The 25,246-nt window shown below is 40.3% G+C and overlaps 1 protein-coding gene across 1 annotated transcript in view; it reads right to left on the bottom strand.

Annotated features, from left to right (window-relative positions):
• Window positions 1–25,246, bottom strand: part of LOC106097784 (serine/threonine-protein kinase pim-1) — a 459,832-nt gene that overhangs the window by 103,597 nt on the left and 330,989 nt on the right. The gene's annotated exons all lie outside the window — the stretch shown is intronic.

Here is a 25,246-nt window from a genome sequence, read left to right as displayed (position 1 = left end):
AGAATAAACTTTTTTGTTGATGTTTTGTCTCCTTTTCATTAAATCTGGATAGATTTGTGTTTTTTAAATGTAAAAAGTTAAGAGCGTGAAAAGTTGTGCTTACTCAATAACGTTTTGGAGAACATATAAATACCATCACACGCGATTACAGAGACAGTAAAAGAGGAAAAAGGGTCCCTACAAAAGTCCCAACAGTTGAGTTATATGGAAATTAGGGCAATTTTAGGATTACACGGGTTTTTTCACGTTACACGTAATCTGGCTCACATTTTGCGCTTCACTCCTCAGGCTGCGTAAAGTGAGGTCTGACATTTAAGCTGGTCATTAAGCCCCCACACCCTCGCTGTCTTATATTTCTCCTAACAAATCACTTAATAACGGTGTCCGATGACAGATTTCATCAGCAGAGGACTGAGTTTCTTCTCACCTTTATACACAACCTGTCACTTTTCAAGTGCTGTTATGTCTGCGCTCTAAAGTGCTAAATGACCCCCAGCGGATCTAAAAAAGAACCACACACCCTATAACGTGGTTTTTTTTTTTTCAAACGGTTTTCAAGCCTCAGTGTGCAAAGCATTCATTCTCCCACGGCTCCACCAAACCACTCTGATTTCAGTTAGGTAATGACAGCGCGACCGGGCCACACAAAACTCCCCGCCCTCCTCTGAGACGGAACTGACGGTAGTTTGAAACTGAATATGCTCCATGTGGCACGCAAATACCACTTGCTGTCTTTGATATATGAGAGCAGTGATAGATTTTGTGAGTCCCAGCTCCATCACTGGTCTCCTCCTTATGATAAAGGCTGATCTTGGCTTTCTAAACGCATTCGTTTTGAATTAAGGGAGACACGTAGTGCCCCCCCCCTCGTCTATATCAACTCTGAGCACATTTATCATATCAAAAGTAGGCATGATTAAAGTTTAAAAGCTGAAAGCACTCTGTTAGAGGCACATACCCTTTAAAAACATTAACAGCCTTTAAAAAGTCTCCACAGTTCACAGTTTAATTAAATAAAATCGGCAGTGAGATCTAATAAAGGATTAAGAGAACATGGTGCTCAAAATGAGGAAGTTTTGTTTGGAAAATACCATAGTCATGCCTGACTCATAAAATTCCTGCTAATATAAGAAGATGGACCGAAAGTGCCATTTATTTGTTTTGTGACTGTGTGGCTTTAGAAACACTGCACTTTAATGATGGCATTATGTTTCCTCAACAATAAAATGTCCAACGTAAAAAACGAATATAAGTGACCTGAGGAAAGTCCGTCCTGCTTGTCACTCAAACTGATGTAACGAATAGATAGCAGCCCTTCAGTGAAGGCGTGTGCATCTTTCTGTCCTTGATGTATTTGTAAAATCCCCGGCAGTGCGGCAGAAACAGAGATGTGCATTTTACGTTTTCACTTTCTGTAGTTGTGGCGTGTGAAGTAGTGTGTGCAGCTTGCGGTACGTGTAAAAGTAAAAATGAAACAACTGTAATAAATAACACAGATCAGTATTCTCAGAGATATTAATCACACATCACTGGATATGAATTAAACCGATTGAAACGGTTACGCGTTGAAACTCTGCTGTAGATTAATCCTGTTTGTTGTTTTCGGATCCCCATGCAGCTGGACTCCTGATGGGAGGAAACAAGGGGAACCTGCAGCTCAGAGAAAGGCCACTGTATTGGTATGATGCTGTTATCAATGCCGTTCAGACGGAGACAGTTGTTCTGTTATCAGTCCACGAGCAGAACTGCTGGATTTCATCTCAGTGCTGAATAACACAGAGCATTTAAATTTCTACATTCCATAAATCACTTTGGCCACAGAGGGGAATTCTAATGACTCACTTTTTGAAGATATTTTCAGAACTATTTTTCTTTCTCAAGCTTTTGTAGGTTGAAAACCAAACATTTTGCTTATATTCCCAAGGCCTGTTTTCAATTCCAAGGTTTTGTGTTGTGGATTTAAAGGTTTTTGAAATTACACAGCTGAGAAACTACAGCTGCAGCAGTCTAAACTATGCTTTTTTGAGGGACACTTTAAAAAAAGATACTTAGCAGGCTATTGGATAAAGCATCAATTTATTATAATCTATCACAGGCTATTTTAAGTCAGGTCAGTGGAGGGAGCAAGTTGGCAAATCCGGTTATTAATGAAACCAGCTGAAAGTGGAGCAAAAATTAAGAAATACTTCTGTTGTAGTAGCTCATACAGCATCTGATGTAAGTCTTACCCATGCTGGTTTCAAATGTCACCCCACACTTGAATGGTCTTTATAAATGGTAATCACTCTTATAGGCTTGGCCTTGTAGTCCAGAAGGTGCCTTATTATGTTCTAATAGGTGATAAGCAGAAAACAACCCAGATTATGTAGGAGACCTAGAGTGGCATTGCTTGTAAACTCTCACCACTGAGTAGTTTTTGGTGCCTAAATATAATCAAATAATGAGTCTTAATCTTCTTTTTTTGTTGCTTAAAAATGAAGCAAAAGCAGAAAAACAAAGAATTGCAGTTCCTCTAATGGCCATGTGAGGTTTTTTCCAACCACTCTATAGACGATTATGTTAGAATACCCAGTTAGCAGCATTAAAGCCTGTGTTTACAGCCTAGTACCTTTTCAAAAACAACTATACAGTGGGTGGATTTCAATCTTGACACTGAAGTTAAAGACGTAGTTGCTTTGATTGCAAAATGTCCTTACACACGGAGTGTAGCCGATAGCTTTCTGCTTGCCCTAACTTCTGCTTATTTGACACACTGAACTGTCCCATTTCATCATGTTTGTGGTCTTTGCATTTTTGTAGATTTATCTTAATCGTACAAACCAAATGTGATGGAGGCCAAGATGCTAACAATGAGGCTTCAAAATGTGGAGCCTAAAAACAATGAGCAACATCACAGTCAAACTGCCTGTGTTTTATATCTGTGGTCTCAAACTGAAGTCTCGCATGCAAGTGTCATTAATTATCTCACACCCACCCCTCCTCCACCCTCATGCAGAGTTTAGTTATAAGCACAGTACTGCTTGAAAGTGGCAATACCCAACCCGTTATTGTTGTGCAGCAAGGCAGAACAACCGCCATCAAATTAGGTTATACCTGCCTATTGAGCCTGCTAGGTGGCTCAATAGGCAGGTACTAATGACATCTACAGGAGTTCTTTCAACTGATAACAACCATTCAATGATGAAATGGGTGATGAGTGCTGACTGGCATAAACCAGTCAGCACTGTGGTGTGGTCATGAGTGAAGCCAGGTGACTTAGCTTCTCTCATAACTCTCACGTTTTGCAAATCTTGCTGAAAAAGTGAAGCTTGTGGCAATGCATACATTTTTTTCTAATGACCAATGTGGGAAGTGTGACTCCCTGAATTCCAAAAATAAGTCACATTGTTTAGAAGGGAATAGAAAATGTTCCCTTGATCTGTGACCTCATTAAAAGGTTTATGTCTCAGTTTCTACTTTCAAATCCTCTTAGCACAATGGGATGCTCATTTTAAACAGTGTGGCCCTGTCAAAATAAAAGATAAGTGTTAAATCAGAACGGGCTCAAAGGCATGGCAATGTTTTAAATTAAGTTGCTAATTCAATGGAGTGAATCGCCACTGGCGTCTCAGTCGGAGCCATTCCTAGCTTTTTTTTCCTCCACTCACTTGCGCTAAAAGATTGTACTACAAATTGTACAGCAAATTTTGCTTTAAACTTTCATTCATCAGTTCCATACATTTTCTTAACTGCTGAATGTTCGGCATCAAGTCTTGAGCCACGCTCCTTTTCTATAGGCATTGGTTGCTTTGGTTACACGTAATCGTCAACTTAACAAGAAGAAAAACAAAAAAACCCCAAACATTATTGTATCTTCAGGCACTTCGTTGCTAGCAGCTTGTCACAAAACACACAATTTGTACCCATTTCTTTTGTTGTATCTGTGAAAATGCCAAAGATGACACAGTTTGACGTAAAACAGTGTTTGTGCACCACTAGGTGATTCCCGAAAATGTATTAACTTGGCAGTCCTTTAAAAATAGAGGAAACTGAAAAAGCACTGTAGAAAATAAATGAAGAAGTCAAAGGCCTAAAAAAATATCTCCAGCAGATAAACAATATCTGAAGGTTGTGTTCTTAAGAAATATAAAGAAAATCCAGCAAGGACCTGACACAGAACCTGAGAGATGCATGAGGTTACCACCTGGTGGCTGTGAAGAAGCCATTTTTAAGCTCGGGAAACAGGAAGAAAAGGGTCTCACCAAATGTTAGTTTTCAAGCATGTTAAAATAGTCCAAACTTTGGCTTATATCAAGTCTTTGCATCTATTTCCCATTCACCTAGGAAAATATAAAGAAATAAGTGGTGGCTCAAAACATCTGCACAGGTCTGTGGAGTAGGCACCTATTTTCTATTAGCTTCCTAGTTAATATGACCAATGTCACAGTTAATAACAGATGTGTCTTCTGGCTAAGCTGACAAGGATTGCGAGCTGATGCTGGCTTACCTTCTCGTCCACATTCATCTTTTATATTCAGTGTATGTAAGGACCCACCGTGACGACACAAAACTTTTTGCTCGTCTTCTTTGTTAGTTGGGATTCAGTTGGGTGCTTTTTGAGTTTTTAATTAATTTTATTCGTATCTCTTTTATTAAATGTAAATAAGAAAATTAAATTCCTAGGCATTAACCATCCAGAGCAATCTATCCTGTTTTAGAGCTTACCCTTCTCATCATTTTTGGAATATGTGTGCACACAGCGCTTGCCTTTTTTTTTTTTTTTTTTTTTTAGGATTTAAACAAAACAGATCTCACTACTCAAAATAAATAAGACCCTTTCTGGCTCCAGGAGGATATCTCCAGCCTCCCATGTCAGCATGAGGATTCAGATTGCTATCGGCCCAGAATACAAAAGATCTCTGAGCTACTTAGAATACAAATCACTAGAAGTGTGAACAGCAGCAAAGGGGGCTCTTCAGTAAAGAATGGCTATTGAAATGAGGCAGAAGAATGCCAGTGAGATAAAGAGAAGAATGAGCGGTGAGATTCAGTCAACGCCAGCCCTCCAGTTCCAACTCATCCCGGCCCCCCTCAGCAAGTCGACATGGGATAATTTTTCATAATGATAGCTCTGCTCAAATATCTCCCTCACGTTTTTTAAAATCACCACATAGAAAATAACATCCACCCTTTGTTACTGAAGCTGACTTTGGGTGTTGCCCGTAAATATACCAAAGGTTTTGGTAACTCAAATACCTTTAATCTCTTGTCTGAGAAATTAAATGTGGTCTGTGTGTCGAGTCTCCCTGTACATGCAAAGAACTGTGTGTGCTTACAAATGTACTAGCAGGGTTTCACTGGCAGTTAAATTTGGTGCTTCAGAAACATCCTTGACTTATTACAGTGCTGTTGTTGCATCAGATATTTTTACCCTGACCTTATTCACACTGTCAGAGCCATGTGAATCACATATAGTAAGTATTATATCTGTTTTGTGGAGAGCAGGTCATGGGGGCCTCTGTAATGTACAAGGACTGAAGCTTTGTGTTTTTAAATGACTTAATATCATCTGAATTCATTCCTTCATGTTTGCACATATTTCAATGCATTATGTAGCCTGGAATGCAAAACGTCTTTATCTGTCCATCAGTCAGTGCTCTGTAAGGGTACGCTTTGTTTTCTTAATCGTGAAGGTTTGTACAAGGGACAAGGTTGCTTGTGGGGGCTGGGTGGTTGGAGGCTCTCGTCCAACGCCAGAGACTCATCCTTCTTGCTCTCTGCGCCTTTGTTTGGGTTTTGTCTTGTGTCGAGACAAGACGCATCAAGCCTCAGTGTGTAAAACATTACAGCGGGGAACTGATACTCTTAAAACTTATCACATACCCGCTTTTAATCATAAAAGCGGGTATTTTACAGAAATGACCATAACCCCACAAAAGACTGCTTTTTTTCTCCGTTATTCGAATGGCACGCAGTGGCTGTCATTGTCAGAGGAATATAGTTTGGTTGGCACAAAGACATTAATGATTATATTTCCTCAAAAATGTTGTAAAAGTATCCGGCTTGCTTGGTATCTGTGTTTGTATTTGAGGAAAGGGATCGAGTTTGAACAATAGAGCCACTTTAAAGACAAAGCTTGCTCCTTATCTTTGGAAAGCACCCTCTTAAACTTCCTACTTTGCTGTAGGGTTGCATGTGTTGCCGACCCTTTTAAAGAACTCGACCTCAGTCAAGGTCACGATAACTTGGTGGAATCAGTGTTAAATGAAAGGGCGTGCAGGGAGTCTTTACACTGCAAATTCATGTCCATGTTGATTAATTGGAAGGAAGCGTGGGTTTGATACTCTGGAGAGAAATTAACTTCTAATCTGCGGTCTTTTGACTTCTGTCTTTTTCATCGCTTTGTGCCCCCAAATCTTATCTGCACAATGATGTGTTTGAGTGTCTGTGTGCAATTAGAGAAATAGTTTGTAACATTTAGCCCAGTGGGTTTGAAACGAACCTTTAAGTATCCGTTTCTGAGGGGTTAAAGTGAGTTTAAAATATGCTAATCATTCTGACTGCAGCGATGAAGTCAATTTGGGGTCACAGTAGGACAGCAACACACAAGCGTTATGCCTTCAACATGAGGCCCAAGTGATTTATTTTCGTATTTCCTACATGATACTAACAAGCTTACTCCTCAGCCACTGGTCTGACAACGTTGGTGGGCGACAACTGGAAGCAGGCAATTTTTACTCCAGCACATTTTCACGCTGATTACCCCGAATCCTGCTGCTGCCTGTCCTGACATGGAGTCCCTGCAGAATTAGACACAAGGGCATGAACCAATAAAAAGTGAAATGGTTGACACTGCCCTCAAGCAGTTAGGAGAGAAATTTATCCACAGATGGCGCAGATCCAAGGCAAGTTACAGCCGCTTGAGAAATGCAGCCAGTTTTTACATAGGAAGGGTGTTTTCTATGAGTCCATGATAAATGCAACCAGTGTTCCTTTTCCTTTTTCAGCAACGTCTCCACTGTGGTTTTGCCTTGCAACAGTGTTAAAATACTATCAAAACAGCCTCCAGTGCCTAGTGGAGTTTATCAGTCATGAGTGGAAGTACGTTATAGAAAAAAAAAACAAAACAAGCACACATTTGCTTGTGTGGATGATTAAACCGGGTTCATTTGCATGGCAGTTTAGATGTTCATTTGAAAATCTTTTCTTTTCAAGTTTTCTCAAAGAAACAAGGTTATATAACTTCCACTGCCTCTGCACATCAGAGACCTGCCGTAGAAGGAATGTAAATCATTTTCTGAAAGAGTTCCCAGTTACTTTTTTTTCCAGACACTGAGGGAGATCCCTCTCCTGCATTTGTATACGACAGAAGATCACGGCGAGTGCTCTTTCAGGGTCCCCGCAGGTGAAGGTCCTCCATCTGGCCCGTGTGGATATGGAAGAAGGGTGGGGGACTCAAATGTGAACAGAGGCTCAGCTCAGCACTGATCACCTCAGATAGCAGAAACAATAGACCAGATGACAGTAGATAAGCTTTCCAGGGTCGAGTGACCACAGAAGCGAAAGAGGGAATAAACCTGATGCCATGCCAGACTGTCTTTTCAACAGCTGCTCCTAACTTCAAAAGTTTTGCAGGATTTTTTTTAGCAGTAGTTGTTCTCAGAAATGCTAACCAGCACACAAATGCATTTTTTAGACTGTTGCAATTTATTTCAATTTGCAACTAATTAGGCCACACAACATAAAAATTTACTAATTTATAGTTTTAAAACAAATTTACAGCTGTAAAAAAAACCCCCAAAAACTTGATGGCATATTTTTCTGGGAATTGTTGGCTTTTAGTCAACATGCTGTAATATTTCAGAAAAAAACTGGAGCACAAAACGTGCATTTGCAAAATGAAACGTAAGTGATGTTATTTTATTTTGCCGGTCAGCACCAGACTAAACATAGCGAGGTATAAGCATTACCAAGCGTCAGATTATTCTGCAGAAACATTGCATTTTAAGCTTTCCACAGAGGGAGTGTGCGTGTGTTTGTAAAACCTATTGTATTGCCTTGGGCAGTTTGCGTTTAGTGCTGATTTATAGCTCCACTCAGCACAAGGAGACGGGCTTCATTCATTATTTAAACCCACTGATGGAAAACTGACAAGGTGGATTTGTGTATCGATGGACAGAGGTTCCTGTGATGAGTGACATTACTCTCCGATCCAGAGCGAGTGTCCAGCACCAGACCAGAACAAAGCACCACAGGAGGAATATATATATATCAGCCTCGGCCAGAGGGATGCTTCACCGCCCACGTGGTGCTGTCCTGCCTTAAAAATGACACTGTCTACACTAACTGCCTGAAGCAAACACAAAGCAAATAATTGTTTTATGTTCTTTTTCCTACTGTCTCCAGGAAAGGGCAGCGGGTTGTAAAACAACAAAATTTTTGTTTTTCTGCTATGGTTCTCACTTTATGAGTCACATGAGTTAATCATAGTCTACCGATTACACTGGAGCCTCTTGTGAAGCAATTCCAACCATGTGCCAATTTTCTATTTCACCTGGAATAAACACAGGTGAACTTGCTGAGTGTTTTCTTCGCTCTGGCAGTGTCAAAGCTTTTTCGTCTGATACTGAGGATATGGAAACGAAGGAAGCACTTATACTGAAATGTGCATTATTTAAGAAAGAAGCATCCTAATGCTACTGGAGGGAGTCACGACACTGTTTCTAATCATGTTTGTATCGAGGCAGACAGGGAGCGCCCCTAGTGAATAAAAAATAGCAGGATTTAGAGCTAAACAAACCGACCGTCAGTACTCCCTCGGCCTTATGATAGAGTTTCCCCCTCAAACCAACTCTTTGGTTGATTCCTGAAAGTGCTCGCTTGGGAGTCAAGGCCCTTTGTACTCAGCTGCCTTTGGGTTTATTTTCTCAGCACAATTGAATTCTTTTCTTTTCTAAAAACTGCAAAGACCATAGATCCCTCTGCTGATACTGGGCCTTCCCTACCCCCTAGTGCCCCAAATCTGTGAGGATTATTGTGTTTTTGTGTAAACAAAAGTAAGGAGTAAATAATACATGTGAGTTTGCTGTGCCTAGACCAGTATCCGGTCTTCGGATTTTGATTATTTAGCAGGAGCATGCTTCAGACTTGTTTATGACAGGATATAGGATGGGCACTGGTCACTCTATCAGCATACCAATAGCACGGCATTCCCACAGGAAGGGCATTGATCAGGATGCGACAGATGCTGTTTGTTTTAGTGCTTGTTCTCTTTGTTCTTCTCAAAATTATAATCCAGTATCTTCTCAGCATTCGAGGGTCCATTTGCTCAAAGTACATTCTCTTCTGACAAACCGTGAATTATTAGCAGCAGGTCAACACTGCACATGAGTTTGAAGAGCAGGGTGTGATAAAATGTTGCTTTTCTGGAGACAGGCAGAGGTTTTTCAGGCCCCAGGTGGAAGCAAGTTCCTCTGAACTCATATTGTTTAGACTGATTATTATCTGTCAAGCAGCGAGACACTTAGATATTTGCTTTGAGCTGTGGTGGCCAGAAAGGACTGCCCCTAGGCAGGTGGCAGAATGTGTCATTATCAGGAGTGTCAACAAAGCTTCTGGGTTATCATCAATAACATCTGTATGACAGTAAGAGCAGGATGTTTGTTTCGGCTGGTATCATGTCTTGCTGTGATTCACTGTTTACTTTGGTCTTGTATCTTAGATAAACCTTGTGTGTTTTGAAGTGTTTATTGGACACTACTGGCAACCTTCACACTCGACCATGTGCTAGTCTATTAAAGCTTTGTCTTTAATTTGCCCCTATCTAGGCTGCTAAAGAACCCTTTGGTGGCTCATCTTTCAGTCAAACTGTATGGAAAGTACTGACAATTTTGTTTTGTTTTGTTTTCTTCTAGCGCTTGGTTTATTTTCTGTTTGTTTTAGACACTTTGCAGCTGCAAATCACATCAGTTCCTGTGTATCACAGGGGTTTTCCTGACGTGCATCACACAGTAAAGGCGTTTACAAGCGGTAGAAACGAGACTAGCAACACAGAGATTTTCAGAAATGAAACACATACAAACAACCAGCGGTAAAATGAAAATACGCTCAGCTACGATAATGTCTCATACATTTCTAAGGAACTACATCATTTCCATTTACTGATGTTTTGCTGTATACGTCTACGTCACTAAAAGAGAGAGGGAATTTTCGTGCTTTGTAGTCATCACATTTATTTACTTTTAGTATTTTAAATTCTGTTTTGCAAACAGAACTGTAGTCAAGGCTGGCAAGGGTATGCGTACCTGTACTACTCATGAGTTATAGATAATCATACTGAAACACCAACATGTATTGTACACTGTCCTTAGAGCATTAAAGCAGTAAATTGCTCATTTTACAGTCACATAAACACTTGATGCCTGCACAAACTCTGCAAACTTTCCCATATTTAAAGCATCTGTTAATTTGCCACACTGTTATAACAAATGTACAAATATCAAATAATATGTTAAGTGTTTAAGTGAATTATTTGAATTCTTCTTCCAACAGTGTAAACAACACATCTTATCTATTTTATGCAAAAAAAAAAAAAGAACAAAAAAACATCTCTCTGTGTGGCGGGCACTTTCTTTTTGCTCCTCAGTGCTGATAAGGACACCGATTTGGATTTCAAAGCCATGATTCACCACTGTGTGTAGGTGGGGAAGACGGGAGACAAGTAACCCAGCCGGCACCAGAATTATTATTATGTGTAAACAGAAGAATCTCAGGTAAAGCTTGGGCACGTTCATTGCATGCGAAACATTGAATATTTAATGACTGCCAATTGAAAAAAATCAAATAATTTCTGTGTTTGTCTCCAAGACGTGACAGCTCAGACACGGTGTTGTGAAATAGCTTCCAGCTGGAATTCTCTTATTGTTCCACTCTGTGAATCAACAATTCATTTCCAGCTGATTTGTACAAAAGGTGATTGTTAGCAGCAGGTCCAGCCTGTCCACTTACAGTTTCCTGAGTGAACCCTCTGGACAGCCATTGCTCAATCACGGTTCACCTCTCTGGCAGAGGGCATGGACGTCGGCTTTCACCCTCACTTTAAATCAAATCAATGCGTGATCCATCATGGGCCTCTTTCCTTCAGGGCAGCTTTGGATCTGTAAGAACTACTCTCTGTGGTATCAACAAGCTGCTTATGTCTTAGGCTGATGCATGTGTGTGTGTGTGTGTGTGTGTGTGTACACAGCAAAATAGAATTAATGAGGGCCCCTCTCCCTCTAGGGAGCCTTCCATCTGGTTCTATATGTTATCTGACAAAATTAGGTGACTTTGACACATATATTAGCAGATGTTGAGACAGTGTGCTGGAGAAAAGAAGGTGCTTTTGAGTATAGCTGTGAGGTTTCACACTAAGGAGTTACTTCTAAACCAGAGATGAGTATATCATTAATTTGAAATATGCCTCATGTACATGAATCTGGGTTTTCGGCTTAAATTTATTGGGAAAAAAACAAAAAACAAAAAACAAAACTGCAGAAGTGACACTTCAATTTCACCAAAGTCTCAAGCATTTGATGTGGATAAACAAAAACATCACTTCCCTTTTCTTTAAAAAAAACTTTTCCATGTCCAATTTCGGAAAATGTCACAAGATAAGATTACATGTGACAGTCATTACAAAAAAAATATGAAAGACGTTTTATCAAGAACCATAAAGATAATGCATTTTGGAATTTTAAACCTACCACACAAGACATGGACATTTCAAAGAAACACATTTTGTTTAAACAATTTATAGGTTTACACATGAGAGTGACACAAAACTCAAACTCTGTTGCTGTTAAATCACAGTAAGATAACTCGTTTGATAAAGCTGATGATGTACCATCAAATTTTGGGAGGGCAATATCCTTCCATTTCTCACCTTAAAGGATGTTTTATGTTGTCTGGTTAAAGGAGATAGAAAGACAGGGCACATTTATTTGGGACTTCTGCTTTTGACTAGCAGCACAGCTCACACGACTGGCAATCACCCAGTCACAAAGTCTGTGTCTGCTTTCACATACTCAAGCTGTTAAAATAGATATTGTTTTTGTGGCAACCATGTGTCAAACGGGTAAGTATGACAGCGTGACGACAATGGGATTTTTTTTTACTAATATTTTCTTGCTTTGTGGACCAAATCTTAAAAGTTGAAGTTCATAAACGTGTCTGATTTGGAAGCCAGAATGGCATGTTTTTCTGAAGTGCTTCCTTCAATGGCAATGGCATAAAAGTGTAATAAAGCTTGGCTTTTAATAAACAAGGCAGTGAATTTTGTGTCCTGTGGCTCAAGATAATAGTCACATTAAAATGACGCAAAACAAACACACTAACAGAAGTGATTACAGAGTAAAAGACAAATACAAAAGCAGGTGGGGGGACAGGGAGCTGCTCTTTTAGACCAAAATGCCAAGAAATGGGGTTAAACCACCGACATGACAGCTTTAAATTTGTTCGCAGAGCAAAAGCAAAATCTTGACAAATCCCTGAAGCGTTAAGTATTGGTGCACGCATTTTAAATATACAGCTGGAAGTAAGAACTGAATGCAATCCATGTGAAAAGGATTGCTCTTAGTGACCTTAGAGAATAATCACCTCAATCTTCAGCCCCCCTCAGCTAACTGACCTTTATAACGAGCTGCCTGCCCCACAGTTGTTTTACTCTAACGGTGTTTGATGTGTCAGTGATTCAGCTTTAATGGTAGTGGTAGGTTTTTATTTATTCTAATCACTGGACAGAGAGCCTGGCCAGACTTTTCCCACTGCCTCCAGTAGTCAGGCTAACCTAAGCTAATTGCCCTTTAGGTGCAGCTATGTAATTAACCCAGCAAACATTTTCAGGTTGAATAACCATCAGCTGCCTGAAAGATAGTAAGTTGTGCCGACATCGGACATGTGTTAACTGACACCACTGAGTTAACTGACAACACAATAAAGCGCTCACATCACAGGTTTCATGCAACAAATGACACAGAGTTTACACTTAGACTGACACAACTTCAAAGTGTTGTTGATATTAAGAAAACCAGACTGATATTACAGTGATCTGTGAATTTGGAGTGGGTGTTGTGTGGACGTCTATTTACGGCTGTTTGGTAACCAAATTACTTCTTCATTTCTTGCAGTAATGGTATCAATAGTTCCGGCTTTGTCTGACTTTACTGCTATCATATGTGGAAACAACCTTAACATTCGTCTGTCCGTCCTGTCGTTCTACCATGGCAAGTTTTGACATCACTGTTTCAGACACTTTGCAAAGACGCCACTGACACAAGAGTGTTAGTGATTTATTTATTGATGTATTAGTTTATATTTTTGCAGAAAGAACATGTATTTACCCATGTGTTAACCCACCCATCCATTTAGTTCCTTAATCACTTATCAAGTTCATGGAGGAAGTAGTGATGGAGCTCGTTCTAGCTGTCATTGTGTGGGGCACCAGCTGTCACAGGGCCAACCTACACTGATAGACAGACCATTACACTCATAAATCATATCCACCCCAGTTAACCTAACATGCATGTTTGTGGACAGACCCAGCCTGTCCACAGACATGCATGACCGAGAGAGGGTGCTACAACCCATGCAGGTAAAGGGAGAAGATGCAAACACCACACAGAGGGTTCGAACCCTCTTTCTGTGGAGTTAGGGTGTCCCCAATATATAACTCTGATATATTTGCTATTTCACTGTTATTAAGCTGGTGTTTTGGTTACATCTGAGCTGGCTATAAGGATTATTAGCTGGCTTTATTCAGGTCAGCATTGGAATTTAATCCAACATTATCATGTAACCCATTGATCTCTTAAAGGGCCTTATGCCGTGTTATAATCCCTGCCTCTGATAGTGGGAAATGCAAAGGTAAACAGACTTTCTCTTGTACCTGTAAGTTGATCTTACTCACCTTTCCCTTGTTCAGACTTATTATTAGTCTTACTCACCATGTATGAGGCCTCCAACAGCGCTCCAGTAATGGTGACTCATGCAACACCTACTGTTTTTTTTTATTTTATTTTTTTTTTACCTTTTTCCCTTCCTGGCATGCCGAGCACACCAACTTTTTCTTATTTCTCATTCCCCATGATTCATAACATTTACTGCGTTTTAAAGCCCGGCGGCAAGCTGCCATCATAATACACTAAGATCTTTTTTTTTTTTTTTTCCATCATCAGGCTTCTAAATCCTCTGCAGGGCTTTTCTATTTCTCCTACATAGATAATGATAGTACATCAGCTTTGTAACACTTGAGGCAACAAGATGTCATAAATCAAGTTTTTTAAAGAATCTATTTTATGTTTGCTTATGTAATGCATAATTCTCACGGCTCCTCTGATCCATCTTCGACTTGTCTCTCTTCTGTCCTATGAAATTGTATTTCTAACCCAAACTCATCCGTAGAGGAAACTTATCGAACTGATGTGTGGTGAGAAAGTCAGTATCGCAGTTTACTCTTGTTGCTTTTTCTTTTGCAACAGATTATCTTGAAGCTTCAAGCAAACGTCTGGATAAAATGTTTTTGCCAGCCAGCAGCTTAGCTTGCAAAAGAATTTGAAGCCAGTTTTCTCAGCATCATTTATTATTTGTGGCCAGTGCACGGCCATTTTTCACTGCCTTGATAATTAAATGATAGCTACAGATGCACAGCTTATCTCTTTTGCTGCTTTTTCTTTTTTCTTTTTTCCAGTGCACCTCGTGCGTAAACCCTTTAACTTTCAATGTTCTGTGCGGCGAGTGGGAGGAAGCAAGGCAGGGCTCCATAGGGAGAGAAAGGGAAATAAACAGAAAGAGGACCAAGCGAAACAAAAACAAGTTGCTTATGTCAGACATGCAGAGAAACAGGGTGAACTTTTAGTGAACCTGTTTGTCTTGCTATTGTTCGTCTGCCCACTGTATCACACGTACACACATAAAACCACTCCACTGTGCCCTCACTTCCTCTCTCTCACACTGACAGTTCTCCTGATAGATACCACAGATGTCCACAGAGAGATCAATAACCTCCCCGCACCTCCCACCCCTACGCCGCCACAGATCATGAGACACTGCAGTCGCCCCAGTGTGCTAGAGTCGCACTTCCCTCATCTCAGGTTGCGTGAGAGGTTTGAAAATATGAGTGAGTCTTGTTTTTGCCTCTTCAATCTGCTATTCTGGCGTCAGACTGTGTCAAAACACCAGCTCCATCTTGTTGACACGGGTGCAGAGCATTGTGCCATGAATCTTTACGCAATAAACGGTTTCATATCTTAGTCAGAGAAAAGTCAATCTTTTGGATGTGTTGCTCAAAAACAACAAAAAAACCCCGCCACAGGTGATTAAGTCATCAGCACTAAAGCAACTGAGCTGCTGCTTTTGAAACAAGCAGAGCAGCCTCCTCAGATGAACTCTGGTTTCTGGTTGTAGAGCCTGTTGGCTGTTTGACAGCAAGAGGCAGTGAATGAATTTTTAACAGCAGAAAAGGCTTGCTCATTAGTGGACTCCACTGATCTGGTCATTGTGTTGCTGCTGCTGGGGGCAGATGGCCGATCCTTCTGCAGTAATGGGGCAGTGTGTGTGTGTGTGTTAGTATTTATGTTTCTTTGTGTGCCTGTCTGTGAGCGTGCCCTTGGGCGTGTCGTGTCTGTGTGTATATGGTGTGTTCACGTTTCTCTGGGTGTATGTTAGTATGTAGAACACGTCTCAATTCATTCTTGTTACTTCTGGGTGGGTAATTGCGTTTCACAGCAAAAATGAAACCAGTGAAGAGGGCTCTTTTTACCAGTTCATGTACAAATTAACTATTAATTTTCTAGATTCTCATGCAGCCTTTTGCTGAATTCTATCGAGGCTGTTATACCATTTTTGTAGAAATTTCTCAAATGAGGGGAAGTGTATGAGAAAAATGTGAAATTTTACACTTGGCTTTCTTGTTTTGAGAAAAATACACCTTAAATACTGAATATGAGAACAAACGGCACTGTTATATTGCTCAGCGTGGGCGGGCAGGCGCAAGCAGAATAATGTAAATGGCAGCACATCTCACTGTGAATGTGAATACCCTACGACCATTGAGCCTGGTGTGTGCTTTGTTGCTGCTGACAATACAGACCTGACAGCACATCTGGCAGCAGAGCCATAGTGTTTGTCTCCCCCACCGGGATATGCTCTCCGCACCATTAGATGCTCGCAAGGCAGGAAAAGACCAGCTACATGTGCTCTACTACTGTCACTCATTCACGATGCATTCACTTAACACGCTCATCCCATGCTCACACTAGAGCTGTGCCTGTCCTTCTGCATTCATGCATCCAGAGTTAGCATTTCATTCTCGCAGCTGATAGTTGTGAAAATGTCAAAACCACAGAAATTCCTACTCTGCCACCTGAAGCAGCTGCATGTTCCACCTGTTCTTCAAGAGCACTTCTATTTTAGTTCAGTCTTATTTAGACCCAAAAGCCTGAGATCAGAGATCAAACTGTGCATACGTATAGAAGCTCGAGCTGAGGCAGTCACGTGAAACTGTTATCGCCTAAACGGAAACTGTAATTAGATAATCACAACCCCAGAGTGCAGAGAAGAGTGATATGCAGCCCAAATTCAACAACAACAACAACAAAATGCTTTTTTTTACCATCCAGACTGCAACCAACTCTAATGTCTCCCTGCCTCACTTCAGATACTTTCATTAGTGTCCTTCCAGTACACAATATTCGATAACAGTGAACAGAGTCATGTTGTCTCGAATCAAACATGCTGCACATTTGGCTAGCTGGTGCATTTGCAAACATTTACTATACGTCGAATAAATTTGAATGCACTTCCAGTAAGATGCATAACCCTCAAACTAAGTTAAAACACCTTTAATGAACAGATTAGTGTTAAAAGCAATACATTCATATAGTTCCGCACAGACACACTGCTATTGATCACATTCTGTAAGCTGGTTTGTGGTATTAACTGGTCCACTTTTTTCCAAAACACAGTTGACAATAGAGACTTTCGAAGCTTTAAAAGTAATAGCATTACATTTTGGGACCTTTGGGTTAATTAAGACCCCTAAATTAGAATTAGGCTGCTGTGTCAAATTTTGTGTTAAGGACCCTTCAAACAAACAAAGAAAACTGACCCCGCGGTGAAAGACGGAAAGGAGAGCTCTTCCCAGTGTTTGTTCAGGGAATTCCAACTCATTAAAGCCCTAACAAGCACAGAGCCACGAAGACCTCAGAGTAAGCAGTTAAAGTGACCCGCACCTAATGGCTGAAAGGGGAAAGCCTTTGTAAATGACTTTGTTTGGTGCTGAGTATTTCATACAATAATTGCAACAAAGCTATTTCCAAATCGTTACTTGGCTTAGAGCTAAAGTCTAGATGATTAGGATTCAATCCACAGACTTATTGAGTACACTTACTCCTCTGTAATTTTGAGGTGATGCATAACACCTTGTGGCAGTTACACTGGGAAAATACAAAGCAATTTGGAAAGGTGATACGAACAACAGCTCTGCAGCTACAGCCCTATTTAAATTATTAAGGCGTCCCGAGGTTGATATCGCACATTATTACTGAAATAGCTGCAAAAGTGCAATTATATCAGCTATGAAACATCGGGAAATGTGTTTTTATGGTTGCAACCTCCTAACCTTTGCAGCAGTTTTACTCTCCCAGCGCACAGATTTTACGGCATAAAACGTAACACGGTGCTGCCACTATACTCTCCAAAGCAGCAGAATTTATTGCCCAGTAAATTTTGTTATATGCTTCGCCCCCAGAAGCTTCCTGGTTTCAACGTGTGACATCAGCAACATGAGTGAGTGCTGGTTTGACCCCTGTCAGGCTATTATATCTCTTATTGGTTAACTAAGACAGATCACGGTCACAGACGCCTGTTAGGACCACAAGTGATAAAATTATAGGCCTTTAAAGGTGGCTGCCTCACTTTTCCCTCAGAGGGTCATGCTCAAAGACATACACATACAGCAGCTGGAGAGAAATGTAATAATTTCAGTGTTTTTGTTTGTTAATTCATCCATGTTCTTTTCTTTTTCTATAACTAGAGCATAAACAGCTCTAAAGACATAAAGCCAACAGACCGCCCTGGGTGGTACTTTACAGCCAAACATTATGTTGTAAAAGACAATCCTGCCTGAGCAGTTAGTGACCTCTGTGCACCGACTTTCCCCTGCTGCAACAGAGCCTTATTACAAATAGAAAGCCCACAAGTTGTTAGGTGTTTTCCTCATCACACGCAGAGTGAATTAAGAGCAGCCAGGGCCATCAAAACAAAATCCACCAGATGGTGCTCACTACTTCCTCATTTGACTTTTTCCTCAATTTTCATCTAATCCTTTATGAATTTTAAGGCAAACATCAGTCTCACCTTCCAATCCCCATCTGTGTGCACTCACACTCGAGTCGGAGACGACTGTGATTGTCAGTGTTCTTTTTTTATGGGTGTACATGTCTGCTTTAATGACTTATTGATGGGCGACTGCCTTTCATCTGAGCGGGGCTTTCTTGCCCACTTGAGTGTCCAGCCGTTCCCATGTCTAAGGTTTCGCTTCGGACTTTCTCCTTTTTGATCATCCCCCAGTCTTTTTCAATCTATTTCAAGTCAAATAGGCCCACATACCAGCTCCCTGCTGCAGTGCCTCTTTGAATTCTCCATGAGGATAAATGTGTTGAAAAGAAAGGGGCTAGAGGAGGCCTGACAAGCTTGTGTTACCGCAGAGAGATTTACATGGGGCCATAAAAGCCAGGGTGAAAGGAGAGGAGATACAGCCCATATTAAAGGGTCAGCGTGTGGGGACTGAGAGGTAAACTGACCCAGCAAAGATGAAGGCTGGACAGCCTACACATACCACCTGCAGACACTCCCGTTCCCACCCTGCCCTCTGGTCAGTGACTTTTTGGCTTTGGACAAATTACCCCCACCCAACTATCCTCCTCCTCTCAATCACTGAGCTGTCTACTGTTTCTTTTAGAAGGGTATTCAGCCTTTATCTGATTTTTTTTGTTATGTTTTTCATTGTTTCTGGACCATAAATCACCAAGAGAAATGGTACCAGCTCTACCAGTGCTGCTTAGCTTGTGCCTTGAAGCCGTGTCAAGGCTGAGCAGTCCTCTGACACCCAGTATCCCCTTGTGGGCCAGTGTGGAAGAATCTCAGAGTACCATGCTTCAAGAAGAAACAAAAGAAACCTTGTAATATCGTGAGCAGGAGCTGGGGTGTCATGCGAGGTGGAAAAAAAGGCATTTAGCTCTGAGATGTTTATGAGAGGCCTTGGGAGGGGAATCCATCATTGCAGAGAGAACGCTTTCTATCCAGCACAAGAAAGTGACTGACATCTCCCGTCCCGCACAGTTCTTCTTAGATTTTCGTGCGTCGAATTCGTCGTCCACTGCACAAGCCAACGTTCATTCGGGCAGAAAACTACAGCAGTTTGTTTTGTTTCAAGTTGCTTAGCAAAATGATTTCAATATAGAATCGCGTGTGACACAGTCTGGTGAGCAAACCACTTCCTCAAATGAGGAGAACACACTGTACTCTGCATATCAACTGTTGTTTTCAATGAGGAAGGCTATTTTTGACTTACTACGTATTTTGTGGTGTTTATGGGGGCACATTTTGAACTTTTTTTCCCCCCAAACATTGTACTCGTGCATATTTTTACATAATTAAATAATTTAAACTGAATAATTAATCAATGCCTTTGAAGGGGCAGTCCAATGAGTATACAAGTATAAGAACATTACAGTGCACACAAGTCATGATAAAAACACTGCAGAAGAAAAAAAATCCAATAAATTAATGTTCACAAAACTAACAATTGGCCTCTAAGTTCTGGGGTTCTAATTAATTTTCTAATTAATTTTCTAATTGGCCATCAGCCTTTGAGTTCAAATATGAACTCTGTGGAAACATTGCATGTTAGTGGCTGTTGCTTTCCTTCACTGGGGCAAGAACTGAGCAATAATGAGATCAAGCGCTAATGAACAGGAATCCTAAAGAGGCAGCACAGCTGGGTGCAAGGGCCATCTAGTGGAAACATGTATGCCATTACACAGATGGATTGTCCCACAGATTACTGATCACAGTCAGTGTTTCAAATTTATATGCACAGATCCACGTGGGCAGCATTCAAATGTAGTCATTTATTATTGCACGCCATTTGTAAAGCAGTTATTATGATCATCTGTCACTATCACCATAGATCATGATAGAGTCCACTGTTTTTTGTTGGGTTCAATAATTTCCACTCCTTTGTAGGAATGCGACTCCAGAACTAGGAGACAGAAATGATGTCAAACTGTTAGTAATAAAATTTGGGAAACTAGTGCAAGCAAGTAAATGAGGAAATCTGGCTGTTCTTGGATGAATCAGTTTGACTGTAACGCACAGTTGGACAAGGGATCGCAGTCTAAAACACACAGTCACAGTGCAGTTAAGGATATGTGCCACTTTTAGGAGCTGTGATTCTTTTTAGAAAGGCTAAAACGTCTAAACACCTAAAAACACCTCAGTGATGTGCTGTGCAGGCTGCATGGAGAATTGTATCCAATGGAGAAACTGCCTTTCAATAATACAAAAGTGTTCATTGTTTGGACTGCCTGTGGATGGAGGTATTTTAAAATGAAATGAATTCACTATAAATGATGCAGTGAAGTTCAGTTTAAAAAAAAAAATCAGCAGATGAGTCACTCATCCAAGACACAGTGTATTTTAATTTTCCATCATTTTACTTTGAGAAGCATTTTTCACCTTTATTTCAAGCTCAGGTTCAGAAACTCTATTGCCAATTCCAAGTTTATGCAGTTAAAGTGAAATACAGTTTCTTCAATGTCGGACTGTACAAAAACGCAGTAAGCATATTCTAACGTTTTCCTCCAGATTATTCACAAAATAGACTCTACTATGAAAATTGTTGACTGTGTGCTCTGTGAATTCTCCAACCTTACCGGGATGCTGGTTCTGCAAAGAAAAGTAACTGTTGAATTATTCAGATGTATTTTTTTATGCTATGAACACCACAAATTAAATTTCATTTACCTCTATTGCCGTAGGGTAAAAACAAATCTCAGAGAGTAATATCTTAGAACCTGAGCAGAATCATATTCATAGCTGGATAGCAGGAGGGAAAGTTCATATATTTTTTATTTTAATATGTCTTAAATTAGCCTTTAGCATAAAAGATCAGAGTACAAGTGGGTTTTAACAAGAGATGATCTCAGGCTCGATGCTACCTGCATCAAAATACTTTTCTCTGCGAGCTACAACTCTCTCCTGCGGTCTACAGCTGGTTTATGAGAATGACAATGAGTTCCATTTTTGCATTATTATAAAATCATTTTAATTCATTGCTTTTCTGAAATATTAATAATGTTTTTATCATGCAGTTGTATTGATAGAAATTCATGAAGGACGAACACAGCGCTAAATGAAACTTACTTCTTTAAAAAAGGAGTGATTCAAGCAGGAAACCTGTGAGCACCAATGTCGGAGCGCTAACCCCAAATGCTGAAAAATTCAGCATATAAATCTGAGCTCAGGGAACATATGGCCCTCCTGTGATTACCATTAGCTTAAATTGCCAGTGGTAGATGCTCTGCATCTCCTAGCAACACTGGCTGCAAGTTTTTACATAGCAAAGTCGTTTTGGAAAGCAGATAACATCACAGATAATACCTGCTTTATCACCTGGGATGGACTTTGATTTGCATAGCATTTTATCTAGTCTGACTGACCAGTCAAGTCACTTCACGCTACAAGCCTTTTTCACACATACTCATACAGCACTTAAGCACTTTATCTAACTTGCATGAACACTGATCTCCATTTTTGAATTATCAATGAAGCTACATCATGTCTTTGAGCTGTGGGAGGAGGCCAGAGCCCCCAGTGGAAACCTCTGCAGGTGCATGAAGAACATGCAAACTCCACGCAGAATGGGCGATTTGAAGCAAGAGCCTTCGAGCTGTTAGGCAAACCAACTGTCTCAACTCCACAACGCCCTGCACTGTATTATCAAACTCTTTCTTTTGCCATTGATTGTTGCAAAATAACAGCATATTGTTGAAGTGTGACTTTCTGATTTAGTTCTCGTTTCGTCTTTGAATTGTTTCACTCGGCAGGATTAGTTCATCAAACTGTACAGCGTGTTTAGCGAATGTGCAGTGAATTATGAGAGGACTTAAGCTGTGGCTAAATACGCTGACTAAACAACAGTGATGAGAGATTTTGTCTTTTCATCTTTGTTGCAGAAAAACCCTTAAATCCCAAAATTAACACCGCTTGTTGCTCTCTGTTCTTGTCTTTTTTTTTTTTTGTATTTTCCCCTCAGGCTGATCTTTCGGGTTGTTTTTGGCACCCAGCATCAAAACATTTGGTACCTACCAGGCTCAGTTAACCAGCATAAACAAGAACTGAACGCTGGGTATCTTACCATCCCCGCCTACACAGTTTGATTGACAAGCCTGTTTAAAAATGGAAATGCAAAGGAAGAGTTTCATTTGTATTTGAATTTTGGCTGGGAAGATGAAAGCCATGCAAAAGTAATCATGTAAATTAGGCTGAATTAGATTATTGAATAGCTTATGAAACAAAGAGCATTCAAATCAGATGTTAACGGGCTATTTTAATTCCTATTTCCTTTTCATCACACTAACGTGTAATTAGGATGATAAACTAAAATCTTGAGGTATATTGTTGGCTGGGTTGTATTAACGATGATGGGAAAATGGTTTTCATTTTATATAATGAGATATCACTTAGCAGGCACATGAAAACAAAATGCAATTGTTGATCTTCATTTTCAGATTACTCGCATTTTATTTTGGAGTCCTGCAGATCACATCTGTCACTTGGACAATGAAGGCAGTGAAGGGAAATCCTTCTAAGGTATAAAAGCAGACAAGCTTTACAACACATGATGATGAAGTATTACACAACTCCTCTGGAAACATCAACAAACCCTAAGCGGCTTCTGTAAATGGCGCTGATGCTTGCTGTAATCCCAGACGGTTTTCCGTTTTGATTCATTTAGGCATTTTTTCCTGTTTCCCCAAATAGCTTCGTGTTTATCAGCTGCAATTGAGATAAAATTCTCTCATTTAACTCAGCGTCTACGGGACTGAAGACGCTAAGAACATAATGACCCCCACATTCATGATTATTTACTTGCTTTATTCACTGAGAGGACAAGAGAACAGCTTGCATTAGCTCATTAATCTTTTGGTACAGGCAGTTTGTCCAAAAAATGGCTTTACACAAATCAAGGTAAATGCAGATAGTTTTTCCCCCCCTAATGTCAGCAAAGCTATTGGGGAAGATGTTGTCTTACCAAACTGGTTTGTCAAAGGTTACACAAGCCTTTAAATTACATTGTCAGCATTTATAACAGCTGTTGGTGGTGAAATAGCACTCATTTCTTCTGCTCTAAACGCTGTCTGGGCACTGCCACTATTTGCTAAACCGCCATAAAGTCTCCTAAAGGAGCGTAAAGCAATGAAGACACGGTGTTGGAGGAGCCCCAGCAGCATTTATTTGAATGAAATGGAAAAGTGACAGGTATGCGACTGTGTAGTAAACCACGCATGAACGTTTGCTGTATAATAAAGTCACTCTCTCGCATCTAATAAATGACTCTTACCTGACATCACTGGTACAAGATATGAGGGTTTTAATTTTTATACGCTAATAATTAAAGCTGGACGTCGGGACACGACATCGCTTTAATAGCTCCTCTCCTTTCTGCATGGATTGAGATTCTCTTAATCGTGTTGAGGATTGAAGTGGGCAGGTCGGGGAGCACTGTGAGCCAGGATATTGGGAACAAATTGACAAGGCCGTCTATTCTGTCTCACTCTTCATTTAGGCCAGAATGATCCGGACCAGCTGGCTGGCAGCCAATTTATCTCGGAGAAGATGAGAGTGTGAGGGAGGTTCCTGTTGAAACGAGTCCAGAGGACATCCTGAAATGTGATGAGAAAACTTTCCCTTTTTTTCATGGCTTTACCTTTACCGTTCGCCATCGCTCATTTTGTGACTCTGTATCCTATAAATTACAGTTTAATGCACGCAAATAAAATAGCATGCTACATTTTGTTAGACAGGGGATGCTTGATTTTGCCTTTTTTTATACCATTCTTTAATTACAGTATCTGCTTCTGACAACTAAATTATAGTTTTTATGGTGCTTTTTATGCAAGACAAAATATTTGTTGACATTTAGTGGAACGTAACTGCTAGAAATCTGAATACAGGATATGTAGACTTGCAAATTTAAATACAAAGATTACTAGACTGTGATATGTTTTTGCCTCTTAGTGCTGCTGCTGTGAGTCAAATCCAGGAGTGAATGACAAGCACTGAGGGAACAATAGATTGCAGAAGTTATGCTGCTTACTGCAGGAAAGTTTTCCACACTAACAGTGTTGTGTAGATTGATTTAGCTCACAGTGAATCATTCTTGCAATGCTTACACTGCCATTATTGGCAGTGTGTGTTTAGGTAATTTACAGGAGCCATTTGTCTCTGCACTAACAGAGAGAGAGAGCGACAGAGAGAGCTATACTTGCTTGTCTGAATAGAAGGAAGGTAACTAGCTGAAAAGAGCTGCTGTGGGACTTGGAGTTAGAGGATGAACTCACTGTAGGCAGAATGAAGCACTGCAGACTCACTGATGGATGATTCTTAAAAATGACTCTTTTGTTTCTGTTGGTTTTTTTTTTTTTGCTTTTCTTTTCCAGCGCTTATAAATATCTGGCTACCGGGGACTCCTTCTGGTCCATGTAGCTTTTCAGTCACATCTAAAATTTATGTAGAAACTTCAGTGCAGCTAAATGAACTCAAACATAGTGAGCCTCATTACCTTTGCCAAATGTGCACCGCATACACAACACCTTGCTAAGTGAAACAAATGTGACGTGTTTAAACAATTTCCAGAAGAGGTAGGAAGACGCAGTGCTGAGGAAAAAAAAAAAAGTTCCTTCAAGATAAAATACTTCTCTTTATTTGTGTGTTACATGGTGAAAGCATTGCAGAAAATTGAGAGGTAAATCCACGCCTTTAATGTCAGCGGTCTTTTGGCTTAAATGTGATTGATTGGCCAGTTAAGAGTCTGAAAGTGGCACACATATAACATTTTAGCTAGGAACTGAAAAGAAAAAGGAAAAGTCAATGGAGTCACTGTGATCAAATCTATTAGATGGATGGAGAAATGGACTACAACACAAATTAAGCTGCTGACTGACCA

Source organism: Oreochromis niloticus, linkage group LG16 (genome assembly GCF_001858045.2).
Source record: "Oreochromis niloticus isolate F11D_XX linkage group LG16, O_niloticus_UMD_NMBU, whole genome shotgun sequence".
Classification (NCBI taxonomy): domain Eukaryota; kingdom Metazoa; phylum Chordata; class Actinopteri; order Cichliformes; family Cichlidae; genus Oreochromis; species Oreochromis niloticus.
This window is presented reverse-complemented; position numbering and strand designations above follow the sequence as displayed.